Consider the following 13,368-nt stretch of genomic DNA (forward strand, 5'->3'; position numbering starts at 1 on the left):
AAGAATGAGTAAGTGACCCTAAACTTTTGAACGGTAGTGTATATATATATATATATATATATATATATATATACAGTGGTGTGAAAAAGTGCTTGCCCCCTTCCTGATTTCTTATTTTTTTTGCATGTTTGTCACACTTAAATGTTTCAGATCATCAAACAAGTTTAAATATTAGTCAAAGATAACACAAGTAAACACAAAATGCAGTTTTTAAATGAAGGTTGTTATTATTAAGGGAAAACAAAATCCAAACCTACATGGCCCTGTGTGAAAAAGTGTTTGCCCCACCTGTTAAAACATAACTGTGGTTTATCACACCTGAGTTCAATTTCTCTAGCCACACCCAGGCCTGATTACTGCCACACCTGTTCTCAATCAAGAAATCACTTAAATAGGACCTGCCTGACAAAGTGAAGTAGACCAAAAGATCTTCAAAAGCTAGACATCATGCCAAGATCCAAAGAAATTCAGGAACAAATGAGAAACAAAGTAACTGAGATCTATCAGTCTGGAAAAGGTTATAAAGCCATTTCTAAAGCTTTGGGACTCCAGAGAACCACAGTGAGAGCCATTATCCACAAATGGCGAAAACATGGAACAGTGGTGAACCTTCCCAGGAGTGGCCGGCCGACCAAAATTACCCCAAGAGCGCAGCGACGACTCATCCAAGAGGTCACAAAAGATCCCACAACAACATCCAAAGAACTGCAGGCCTCACTTGCCTCAGTTAAGGTCAGTGTTCATGACTCCACCATAAGAAAGAGACTGGGCAAAAATGGCCTGCATGGCAGAGTTCCAAGACGAAAACCACTGCTGAGCAAAAAGAACATTAAGGCTTGTCTCATTTTTGCCAGAAAACATCTTGATGATCCCCAAGACTTTTGGGAAAATACTCTGTGGACTGACGAGACAAAAGTTGAACTTTTTGGAAGGCGTGTGTCCCATTACATCTGGCGTAAAAGTAACACCGCATTTCAGAAAAAGAACATCATACCAACAGTAAAATATGGTGGTGGTAGTGTGATGGTCTGGGGCTGTTTTGCTGCTTCAGGACCTGGAAGACTTGCTGTGATAAATGGAACCATGAATTCTGCTGTCTACCAAAAGATCCTGAAGGAGAATGTCCGGCCATCTGTTCGTGACCTCAAGCTGAAGCGAACTTGGGTTCTGCAGCAGGACAATGATCCAAAACACACCAGCAAGTCCACCTCTGAATGGCTGAAGAAAAACAAAATGAAGACTTTGGAGTGGCCTAGTCAAAGTCCTGACCTGAATCCTATTGAGATGCTGTGACATGACCTTAAAAAGGCAGTTCATGCTCGAAAACCCTCCAATGTGGCTGAATTACAACAATTCTGCAAAGATGAGTGGGCCAAAATTCCTCCACAGCGCTGTAAAGACTCATTGCAAGTTATCGCAAACGCTTGGTTGCAGTTGTTGCTGCTTAGGGTGGCCCAACCAGTTATTAGGTTTAGGGGGCAATCACTTTTTCACACAGGGCCATGTAGGTTTGGATTTTGTTTTCCCTTAATAATAACAACCTTCATTTAAAAACTGCATTTTGTGTTTACTTGTGTTATCTTTGACTAATATTTAAACTTGTTTGATGATCTGAAACATTTAAGTGTGACAACCATGCAAAAAAATAAGAAATCAGGAAGGGGGCAAACACTTTTTCACACCACTGTATATATATATATATATATATATATATATATATATATATATATATATATATATACAGTTGTGCTCAAAAGTTTGCATACCCTGGCAGAAATTATGAAATTTTGGCATTTAAGCATAGTGATCATATGAAGCCATTTATTATCACATAGTTGTTTGGCTCCTTTTTAAATCATAATGATAACAGAAATCACCCAAATGAACTTGATCAAAAGTTTACATACCCTTGAATGTTTGGCCTTGTTACAGACACACAAGGTGACACACACAGGTTTAAATGGCAATTAAAGGTTAATTTCCCACACCTGTGGCTTTTTAAATTGCAATTAGTGTCTGTGTATCAATAGTCAATGTGTGTGTTAGCTCTCACGTGGATACACTGAGCAGGCTAGATACTGAGCCATGGGGAGCAGAAAAGAACTGTCAAAAGACCTGCGTAACAAGGTAATGGAACTTTATAAAGATGGAAAAGGATATAAACAGATATCCAAAGCCTTGAAAATGCCAGTCAGCACTGTTCAATCACTTATTAGGAAGTGGAAAATTCGGGGATCTCTTGATACCAAACCAAAGATTTCAGCCACAACTGCCAGAAGAATTGTTTGGGATACAAAGAAAAACCCACAGGTAACCTCAATGCTCTGGAAAAAGATGGCGTGGTTGTTTCAAGGAGCATAATATGACGATACTTGAACAAAAATGAGCTGCATTGTCGAGTTGCCAGAAGTTGCCAAAAGCCTTTACTGTGCCAATGCCACAAAAAAGCCCGGTTACAATATGCCCGACAACACCTTGACACGCCTCACAGCTTCTGGCACACTGTAATTTGGAGTGACGAGACCAAAATAGAGCTTTATGGTCACAACCATAAGCGCTATGTTTGGAGAGGGGTCAACAAGGCCTGTAATGAAAAGAATACCATCCCCACTGTGAAGTATGGTGGTGGCTCACTGATGTTTTGGGGGGGGGGGTGTGAACTCTATAGGCAAAGGGAATCTTGTGAAAACTGATGGCAAGATGAATGCAGCATGTTATCAGAAAATACTGGCAGACAATTTGTATTCTTCTGCATGAAAGCTGCGCATGGGACGCTCTTGGACTTTCCAGCATGACAGTGACCCTAAGCACAAGGCCAAGTTGACCCTCCAGTGGTTGGAGCAGAAAATGGTGAAGGTTCTGGAGTGGCCATCACAGTCTCCTGACCTTAATATCACCGAGGCACCCTGGGGAGATCTCAAATGTGCGGTTCTTGCAAGACGACCAAAGACTTTGCATGACCTGGAGGCATTTTTCCAAGACGAATGGGCAGCTATCCCACCTGCAAGAATTTGGGGCCTCATAGACAACTATTACAAAAGACTGCACGCTGTCACTGATGCTAAAGGGGGCAAAACACAGTATTAAGAACTATGGGTATGCAGACTTTTGAACAGGGGTCATTTCATTTTTTTCTTTGTTGCCATGTTTTGTTTTATGATTGTACCATTCTGTTATAACCTACAGTTGAATATGAATCCCATAAGAAATAAAAGAAATGTGTTTTGCCTGCTCACTCATGTTTTCTTTAAAAATGGTACATATATTACCAATTCTCCAAGGGTATGCAAACTTTTGAGCACAACTGTGTGTATATATATATATATATATATATATATATATATATATATATATATATATATTGTGGTAATCAACACAAAAATAAATCCACATTGTCCTGCAGTGAACCTGTCCCAGTTGCCAGGAACACATGCAGTGTTTTGTCAGATGAGAAAAATACTTAGAATAGTTTCTTTCTAATGTGATTGTGGTGATGGGGCCGTGGTAGTGTGTCTGTTTGCGGGAGAGAGGTAGTGGTGTGGCTCATTAAGCTGGTTGACATGATTTCTAACAGCTGTTTCTTGTTACAGTGATAGTGGAGAGATGCCTTAATAGCAGCCAAAACACACCAGAGAGCAGAGAGAGAAGGACACGAGTGTGCAGTGACTGGCGTGGCTTATTTGAGTGTTGTGAAGTTGAGGAGTTCAAGACGTTTATGCTGACTGAGAGTTTTGTTACACTGAACTGTTTGAAATAAGAAATGCACCGAGTAGAATGCACACAGAGAGTGTGGAAGGCAGAAAAATAAAAGCCTACCTGAAGCGTGTCACTGCTCCCCGTCTCCTCCTTTTCCATACCCGAACCATTGAACTACAGCGACGTATTACAACACCATTGCATTGTGTAAGTTCTCCTCCGCTGCGTGCTACAGTTCATTGATAGGCTGTCTTGTCTTTAGTAATGCTGTTTGCTTATGATTAAAGCATTCCCCAAAATCACTGCTACCCAGAAGTCTGAGCCAAGTATCTCAAGAGTCTTTCTCTGGTCTCTGTCCTGTTAGACTGCTCACTGCACCCCATTGCCCATGTCAAGAGTACGCAGAAAGACAAGTGACACTTCAAAACATGTTTCTGTGACCCACTGAATGGAACAAAAGCTTCTTAATACTGGGTGTGTGTGGCGATGCAACAAAATTTGATTGCTCCCATCCTAATCAACAGATCTGTCGATACTAGAAGCAACCATTGCAGGGACATGCATTCAGTTGACAGACACCCTGTTTTTATTTTTGAAGAACATCATCCATATCAAGACGCTTGATGCAAATCTTGTCATCAGCAGAGTGCTCGAGCACTGAACACGCGCAGCCCAATTTTATAACCGCGCATTTTTGAACTAGCAGAATGCTCATGTGCCTGGAGTTATCTGCACTATTTAGTTGGTCCACAAGGTGGCAACACTCACATTTGAGCCATTGCTGTCAGGAAGAAGCGCTAGAAGATGTAATCGCTGCTAAACATCAGGAGATGAAGGTCAAATTAAAAACGATGAATGTGCGAATCAAGAGCATGTGTGTGAGGAGGTCTGGAGGTACATGCATTTGGATAACTTGAGTCTGAAGGACAATAAAGATGTCTTTATGGGTCTAAACTCTTGAAGATAAATAGTCCGGTGTCTCATTGCAGTCGTTGCACGCATGCGCCAACTGTCTGTGGATGTGCGCACAGTTATATGGAGTATACATTTGGCAGGCTTGTGTTCAACTGTACGCAAATGCTGAGTGTTCACGTCAAAATGGAATTATACCTAAGGCTTTATGGGGGCCGACATGTTGAGATCACATGACCAGCTAAATGCTGCTCACTTTATCTTGATAATTTTGTGTGTTTAAGACACTTTCACTCATGGAATAATTTAATCATGGCTAACTGCAAATTGTGCATTCCTACACTGACTGAAAAAGTTTATTTTTGCGTGATGCTGCATCTATGCCGGCAGGTGTCAGCGCAACATAAACAAAAATGTCTGTCTTTAAATCGTCTTTTGTTTTTAACCATATGTAAACACATTTATTACATTGTATGTGACAATTTATGAAAGAAAGTTTTCACAAACAATTTACACAGAAATCATATTTCATGAATGAGACCCATTGTGTAAAATTATTCTGCCCATAAAACAGAAATTTTTATAACAATGTAATTTCACTGAAAATAGGAAACAGAGAAGTTCACCTATTTTTCATTAGCTGAAGTTTATATCGCTTGTAGCTGATTGGTCTGTATTAGTGAGTAGTCTGAGGTGACCTGCAGCTATGACACTTCCAGTGTAGACAGACTCAAGCTAAAGCAATGCAACTTTGGTTGTGTCCGCCTCTACGGGCCCACCCAATCACGAGTCCGGCCCACCCTGGCGGAACGGACTCTGAATAGGTTTCATCCGGCCCGTGCCTCAGGCTGCCTATAGGTGAGTGCGGAGGACGCTCTGCGGTGCCAGGTGAAAGACATGCCAGAGAAGAAGCTGGAAGCTACAGCACTCCTGTTATAATAAGCGGCGCTATCACGGCACAAGCGCTCTGGAGCGTAGATAGCTCCGGCCCACCATAACTGTCACTTGGCTCACCTTAAAGCTGGAACCGGGCTTGCTCAAACCTGGATCCCTGTGAGCAAACAGCTCTTATATGTCCTGAGAATGTGCACAGCCCACTGCTCCAGAGCTCTCACAGACTGAATTTACACAGCATCAGTTCTTCAAATTTAAGTAAAGCATTTCAGTGGTTCACTTCACACTGAGCACAAAATGTTTTCTTTTTATGCTTTTAGAAAATCTCAATGACCAGTGAAATACAGTGTAAGCTTTTGTGTCATGCGTCTGGAACCAGCTTTTGAGATTTCAGACTATGGCGGCTGGCAACTCTCCGTGTTTTTCAATGCTTTGTGCGTCATATGTGTTGACTAATCACAGGTTGGATCACCTTCCTCAGTTGTTCTTCTCCCAAAACGTGTCTACCCCATAGTAGGAGCTAAAAAAGTCCCTCTAAATGGCTTAGAGGAACTATATTACTGAGTAGTTCCTCAAAAGGTACCTAAAATGGGCTTTAGTTATTGCAGTGGGAAAGGGCCTAAAGAGCTGTTGTTAATAAACTTAAGTACAAAGAGCATAAAAGACATCATTGGACCAAAACGAAAATGTCATTACGAGTAGTTTATAGGCAATTGTCGTCATTTTATTGTGTGACTTTTGGTGTGAATGGGCCTTACGACCTCAACTATACAAGAGAAAATCATAGGAAAGGCCATATGCTTGTGTTTAGTCACATGAATGGACACTTTTCAAAACCAGGTCTGTGTTGTTCTGAAATGGTGACTCAAAGCATCCACTGACCCTTGACAGCAGAAGATTAAACTGCTCCTTGTAAAATAAGAGCTCTCTCTCAATTGCAGCAATCACAGATAGAGGAAAGCCTGGACTGATGCTTCACCATTAAAGGCATTTAGAGAAAATTGCAGTTGTGTCTTTAACGTGTCTCTCTCGTTTAAATGGGATTAAAGCTGTGAGCTCTCTGCACCTCTCTGATGTGGCCATGTTTTCTCTCAGTCATGAGACAGCAGATTTTATGCTTTCGTGGGTTTCATGGGTGAAAACAAATGTCATGATGTGAGATTTGATTTCTTTTCATTTTATTCAGTCGGTTGCTTTTGAACATTGTTTGAAGTTTTAATTGACATTGTTGAAATAGAAAGGATAGGAAATGATTGTGGTTGCTTTTTCATCTTAAACTCAAGTAGTGGTGTGTTGCCGGGTCACTTGTAATAGTGACACAAGGTACCTAGAGAGGATACATGCAATAATTTTTCTTTCTTAAAAAATAAAAAATAAATAAATAATAATAATAAAAAAAATCTTTAAATAAATATTTAGAATAGCATGTATCAGTCCTCATTTCAAAATGAACATGAATAAAATCACTAAGGACACCATCATTTGCTCCAAGGCAAAATAAAGCTAATAACTTAACATTAATGAATATGTATTAATTCAGGTGTTAGTGAAGGTGATAGTAAATAAAGAGTTCACAGCATCATAGTGAGTGCATTATGAGACATTATAAGCAGTTATTTTCACTTACACTAATGTTATCAGGTGTGTACTCGCTATTAAATGACACTTTTCTCTTTTCAAGTTTTCAATCAAATCACTGTGTAATTTTATTTATTTTACAAAAAATGTCAGATAAATATGCTTTACAATGTCACTCTTCATTGCAGCCCGTGTAAGAATATGATCAATTCCATTTATGAGAATATTTAGCCAACAAAAGCGCCGTTCATGGCAATCTCCCATTCATTCCTAAGCGAAGATCTGCAAAGATTGTCAGAGTGAGCAATGGTAACCAAGGGGCAGATCTTAGCGAAGTGTCAATTTAAAGGACCAAAAGTCTAATTTAAATGTGCACGCAGTAATTTTTTCCACATTAAAAAGTTGAACTCCTAAAGACACGAATTATAATTTTGCAATATATGTATGAAATCATGAGCACTCACATTAAATGAAGACTCCAGTCATATCAGTAACCTTATAAAATCTGTTTTATTCTACATGGAGAGGGTCCACACATGGGGGCTGCCATGTTAGAATCACATGACCAGCCGAATACTACTCGCTTAATCTCAGTAACCGTCCTGTTATTTGACACTTTCACTCATTGATTAAAGTAATCATGACTGACTGTGAATACTACATTTCTACAATGGCATCTGAAACTGAAAACTATTGATTTTAAATGATGCTGCATCCAAGCCGCTAGGTGTCAGTGTAAGTCCAAGATGACACAAAGACAAAAGTTACTGAGTGCACTTTTAATGCAAAAAACAGATTACCCCCCCCCGCCCCCCCTCCATTTACATTGTTGTAATGCAGAAAAAAATACAAACTATATCGTTTAAATTGTTTTAATGTAAATTTGTAACTATACATCATGTTAGCATTATATTTAATTTTAATAATAATAATAATAAAAGAAAACATTTTGTTTAAACAGGATGACTTTCATCACTGAAATTACAGAAATTAGAATTATATATATATTTTTTGTATTACATAAATGAGAATGAGATTTTTGTTCACATTACTCTAATACGAATTTTCATTCTTAAAGGAATATTCCGGGTTCAATGCAAGTTAACCTTAACTGACAGCATTTGTAAAAATACAAAAACATCTAAAAATATTTCCAACTCGTTTTTTTACAAATCGTAAAACTTAAAATGGAATTGAATAGGGCCAGTCCATAAACATTGAAATACACACTGTTTCAGAGATATAGGCACAAGATGCAAACATACATATTAACATGACTAATGTGATAAAATGCTTGTTCCAGATGATTTGAGTTTGGTCAAATTTGTGTTGTCAGGGCAACAAAGTTGTAATATTGGATGTAACACTGATAAGTTTAGTAAGCGTTTTTATCACACTAATGTCATTTTAAGTTATCAAATGTTTATGTTTTTTGCCTTTACTTTTGAAACAATGTGTATTTTAATGTATATGGAATAGCCCCATTCACTTCCATTGCAAGTGCCTTACCATATTCTATAGCCTACAATATCTATATTCATTTTTAAATAAATGAGGGACGAATAAAAAATAAAAATAAAAATAATATATATATACATATAATTATTATTATTATTTATTTATTTATTTATTTATTTATAATTTTGGTAATTAATATTATGCCACAAATGCTGTCGATTGAGCTTAACTTGTGTTAAACCCAGAGTATTCCTTTAATTGTCATAAAAAAAATCATGTGACAAAAGTCTTGGAGGTCCTAAAGATTGGCTTTGTTTTCTGTAAATTCAAACCATATTTTCTGATTTCTTTTTAATTTGGGGTGAATTATGATCTGGACCTTTCTTTATTAGATTCACCCAGAATATGATGAAAGGTTTTTACAGACAGACAGTTCCATGTTTGTCCACCTGATGGCGATCTGAACTTCTCTTCAGCTTCGAGTTCACATGCGATGAATGAATGTGATTTAAACACACATGACTGTTCTGACACTGTGTTTGTTGTGCTTGGCTTTAACAGACCTGAGAGCACTGGCACACTCTCATAGATTTATGACTTGTGTGTTTATTTTTATTTTTTAAATTTTAATTTTTTTTGCAAGAAGAGTTTTACGTCTCTCTCTATGCAGTTGTTGCTTGATCAATATGAGTTTTGGCTAATTAGTGGTGTTTACTGTGGCATCATTTGTGCTACTGACACGAATGATTCTCATATCATATGGATTTATAGGAGAAGTGTGTTATGATCATAACTTCCTAGCAGTCACCTCCTATAACAGTTTGCGCCAGCCTGAGGGTTTGTGGGGCCCCAGGTGAGATCAAGAAAATGGACCCCACATGTGTAAAAATTCTCATTTAAATTAAATGACAACTGCAAACATGAATTTTTTTTTTTTTTTTAAAGGTGTACATGAGTGGTTGACAAATACCATGTAAATGAACTTTTTTTGTTTCTTTTTGTTTAATGATGTTTTTAGGTTACTTTTTATGTACAAGGGAATGTCTATATTTCTGTCAAACCTTTGACAGCAGCACCCGTTGCAGAGGTAAAGGCCAATAAAAGACGTCACATGTGATCTGAAGGTTTGAGTCAAGTCCTCAGTGAATGCGTTGCCCTTGTAGCCAGGTGCTTGTGCTTGTAAGTGGAGGGTATGAGGACGTGTCCCTGAATCTGGGGTCGCAATCAGCAGCTGGAGGTCAGCGCACAGGGCTTTAATCAGGATGCGGTGCAGCAGCACCTCCAAGATCTGCCCCCTCAAGCCCTTTGATCCCTCACTCTCATCTGATTCAATTATCCTCATCCACCTGTTAACAGCCCAGCGCCAATCACAATGACTGACCCTCATCTCACAGCTCAAAGCAAACAAGTGTGTGTGTGTGTGTGTGTGTGTGTGTGTGTGTGTGTTCACGTGTTGTGTGCATGCTGTTTCCAGCAGATTTAGCTGCTGCAGCCTTTTAGATCTCTTCTTTGATGTAGACTGGAATCACTAAGATGAAAGAAATTGATGCTTCTGTTCACCAATGTTGCATTTAATTTAATGATCAAAAATATTGATTTTTTAATAATTATTCAAATTGAAATAAAAATAAAGAAAAGTTTCCTACTTATTGTAAGGACAGTGAGAAGTCCTAATCATTCCTTTTTGTTCTCCATTCATTAACAAAAATTATAGACCATGAATCAATCATTTCACAACTTTTATAGTTAAAGTTACATATATCAATGTCGCATTTATTTAGTGGACTAAATTAACTCTAGATGATATTTCTATGTCTGTCATTTATACTGTGGCAACTCAAAACAAACACAAAGACAATGTTAAGCTTCATTTAACAAACCAGATAACTTTCAGCTGTGTTTGATATAATGGCAAGTGATTTTCTAGTACCAAATTAGCAATTTGGCATGATTACTCAAGGATAAGGTGTTGGAGTGATGGCTACTGGAAATGGGGCCTGTCTAGATTTGATCAAAAATGACTTTTTTCAAATAGTGATGGTGCTGTTTTTTACACCAGTAATGTCCTGACTATACTTTGTGATCAGTTGAATGCCACTTTGGTGAATTAAAGTACCAATTTCCTTCCGAAACACCAAAATCTGTACATTATTCCAAACTTTTGGCTGCCAGTATGTATGTATATATATATATATATATAATAACTTTTTACAATATTTTACAAGAAAATTACAATTATCTTGTTCAATAAATATAATATACCATTTAACAGTTTTTACAGTAGCATTTTTACATTCTTTTTCCTTTAAAATTATTTAAGATTTGTTTTTACAGTGAATAGACGTGTGGGTGGGCTTTTTTGACTTATGCCAGAAATCAATCAGCTAGCAACCACCCAGAACAACTGTAGTAACACCACCTATAGCAACCGCATAGCAACACGAAATAGCAACCACTCAGAATACTTTTGCAATGTTTAGCCTTAGCATACCTTATACCTAATAATTTAGCTTGATGCTAATGCTCATATCCAAATGCAAACATCACATGACCAAGGAGGTATCAAGATAATATAGGTAATTTTATAACATAGCACTACTTCACAATACTGACAAACTGTCTTAATACATTTCTCAAAGAATGTGCCTGCCACCACCAGCAAGGTACAAACTTTTAGTGTGAATGAAATGCATTCATAATTGCTACCAGCGCATTGATAATTGTAGGCAGAGGATTGAGCCGCGATTGACAGCAAAAAAGCGAAATAAAACACTGCGCACTTGAAAACTGGTTTTTGATGTTTATTTTAGGCTAGAGCTTAAATCCAAAGGAAAAACCATGGGGAAAAAGACAGAAAAACAGGGCGTATATCTACCCAAATACTTGAGAATTTCAAGTTGTCATCACATCCTCCCTCTCTTTATCGTTTGACTAACAGGGGATTTGTTTAATTAGATGAGATTTGTGTTAAGCATTCATAATTAGCTGAAGAACACGTTCTTAATTTGCCCGTGAAACAAATATGTCATGGCTGTCAATTCTGCGACATCTAGTCAGACGAGTTTATCCTTTGAAGTTCTCAGTGGTGGCCTCAGCATTGCTCATCAAACTGAAATTATCTGGGCATAAAATGAGATCATAAATATAAGTGAACTGGAAGCTGGAAGATAATAAATGCATCCAATGTGCATGGGTGTATGTCAAGCCTTCCGTTGCTTTATATAAATGAATGCTAGCAGAACCATGGACCATAGATGTGTATTAGACAGGGTTGGGAGGGTTACTTTTGAAATGTATTCCACTACAGATTACTACAGGTTTATTTCTATTTCTTCTGCTCCAAACTTACTTCAAACTTACTTCTCTGTCTGCTCGTATGAATGTAACACATCATAAGAAAGTGTTTCACTGCTATTCAAATGCACTTTGGATAAATGTTTTCCATCTGAAAGGACTAAATATTAAATGAAACAAATGACAATAAAATGCAAAGTAATCTCTTTGGTAATCAAAATACTTTTTTGAATGTAACTGTATTCTAATTACCAATGATTTAAATTGGAACTAGTGGAATACAGTTACTTATATTTTGTATTTTAAATACGTAATCTGTTACATGTATTCCATTACTCCCCAACCCTGTATATATATATATTGGTCTATCACTTATTGGGACATGCTCAGGCAGGACTTGCAAGTACCATGGCCCAACATGCACTAAGCACTGCACCATGGCTCTGATGTTTTCTGATGTAATGATTGAGAATTTAATTTCTGTCCTGCGCATCTGAAAATAGAGATCTTAAGTCTTCTGTCTTCCACAGGAAGAGAAATTTGTTCAGTGAGAAGTCTCTGACCAGACCCTTGGCCTCCAGTCCTGTCAAACACGCAGAGAAGGATGATATCAAGATAAAATAAAAATAAAATTTTCATGAATTCAACTCATCTGAGATCAGGTCCCCCATCTGTAGCCTCATTCAAAAAACATTCAAACTGGGCCCAAATCTGTGTTTCTCCTCCATAACCTGGGGCATTTATGAACTCATTGGCCATGAGCACATTATTCACAGCAGTATATATTTACAGGTATGAGTGGGTAGTCGACACTGAAATACTTTTGGGAAGTTGACATGTCCTGTGGTGTGACATGCTATACTCCAAATACAACTACTTTGAACAGCATGATGCAAATTTTTTGGTAATTAATATTCATGCTAATTGTATACCTTGTAATTGAAAGACTGCACTGAATATTTGTGCTTTAAAAATGTATTTGTCACATCACAGAATTACTTAAAGGTGATTTAAAATAGTAAAATATATATATATATATTGACCATTTTAACAACCTAATATATACGCTTTCCATTATACATACATTTTAATTGTAACCTAAAATCCTGATATTAATAATAATAATAAAAAAAAAGTTAACCGAATGTTCTCAGCATGACAGTTCTTGGATTAAAACTCAACATAACCTCTGCATAAGTTCTTGTCAGTTCTTATAGCTATTGGTTATAACCAGGAATTTCCCCATGTGTCCCAGTTATTATCAGTTATTTGGAAGTTGTTGGATTCGAGCCTGTGTGAACGAGCCCATTCCCATGTTACTAATAAGCTTCAATTGTATCCATGTATTTCATTTGAATTGATCTTGATTAGACATTTCCTTGACTCTTTGCTGGTGAGGTAAACCTAAAGTGAGGAAAGTTAAGCACTTGAAACCTTCAGATCATTACATAGAGCTCTTAAAGAGCTGCAGGATGTCTGAAAAAAGAGCAGTGTCTGATCACAAAGAGAGGGGAGCTGCATCATGTGACCATCCTC

At 37.6% G+C, this 13,368-nt stretch overlaps 1 pseudogene; it reads left to right on the forward strand.

The window, feature by feature from the left end:
• Nucleotides 1–13,368, forward strand: part of LOC127452269 (centrosomal protein of 112 kDa-like) — a 284,785-nt pseudogene that overhangs the window by 12,696 nt on the left and 258,721 nt on the right.

The sequence above is a fragment of the Myxocyprinus asiaticus genome, chromosome 14, assembly GCF_019703515.2.
Source record: "Myxocyprinus asiaticus isolate MX2 ecotype Aquarium Trade chromosome 14, UBuf_Myxa_2, whole genome shotgun sequence".
NCBI lineage: Eukaryota > Metazoa > Chordata > Actinopteri > Cypriniformes > Catostomidae > Myxocyprinus > Myxocyprinus asiaticus.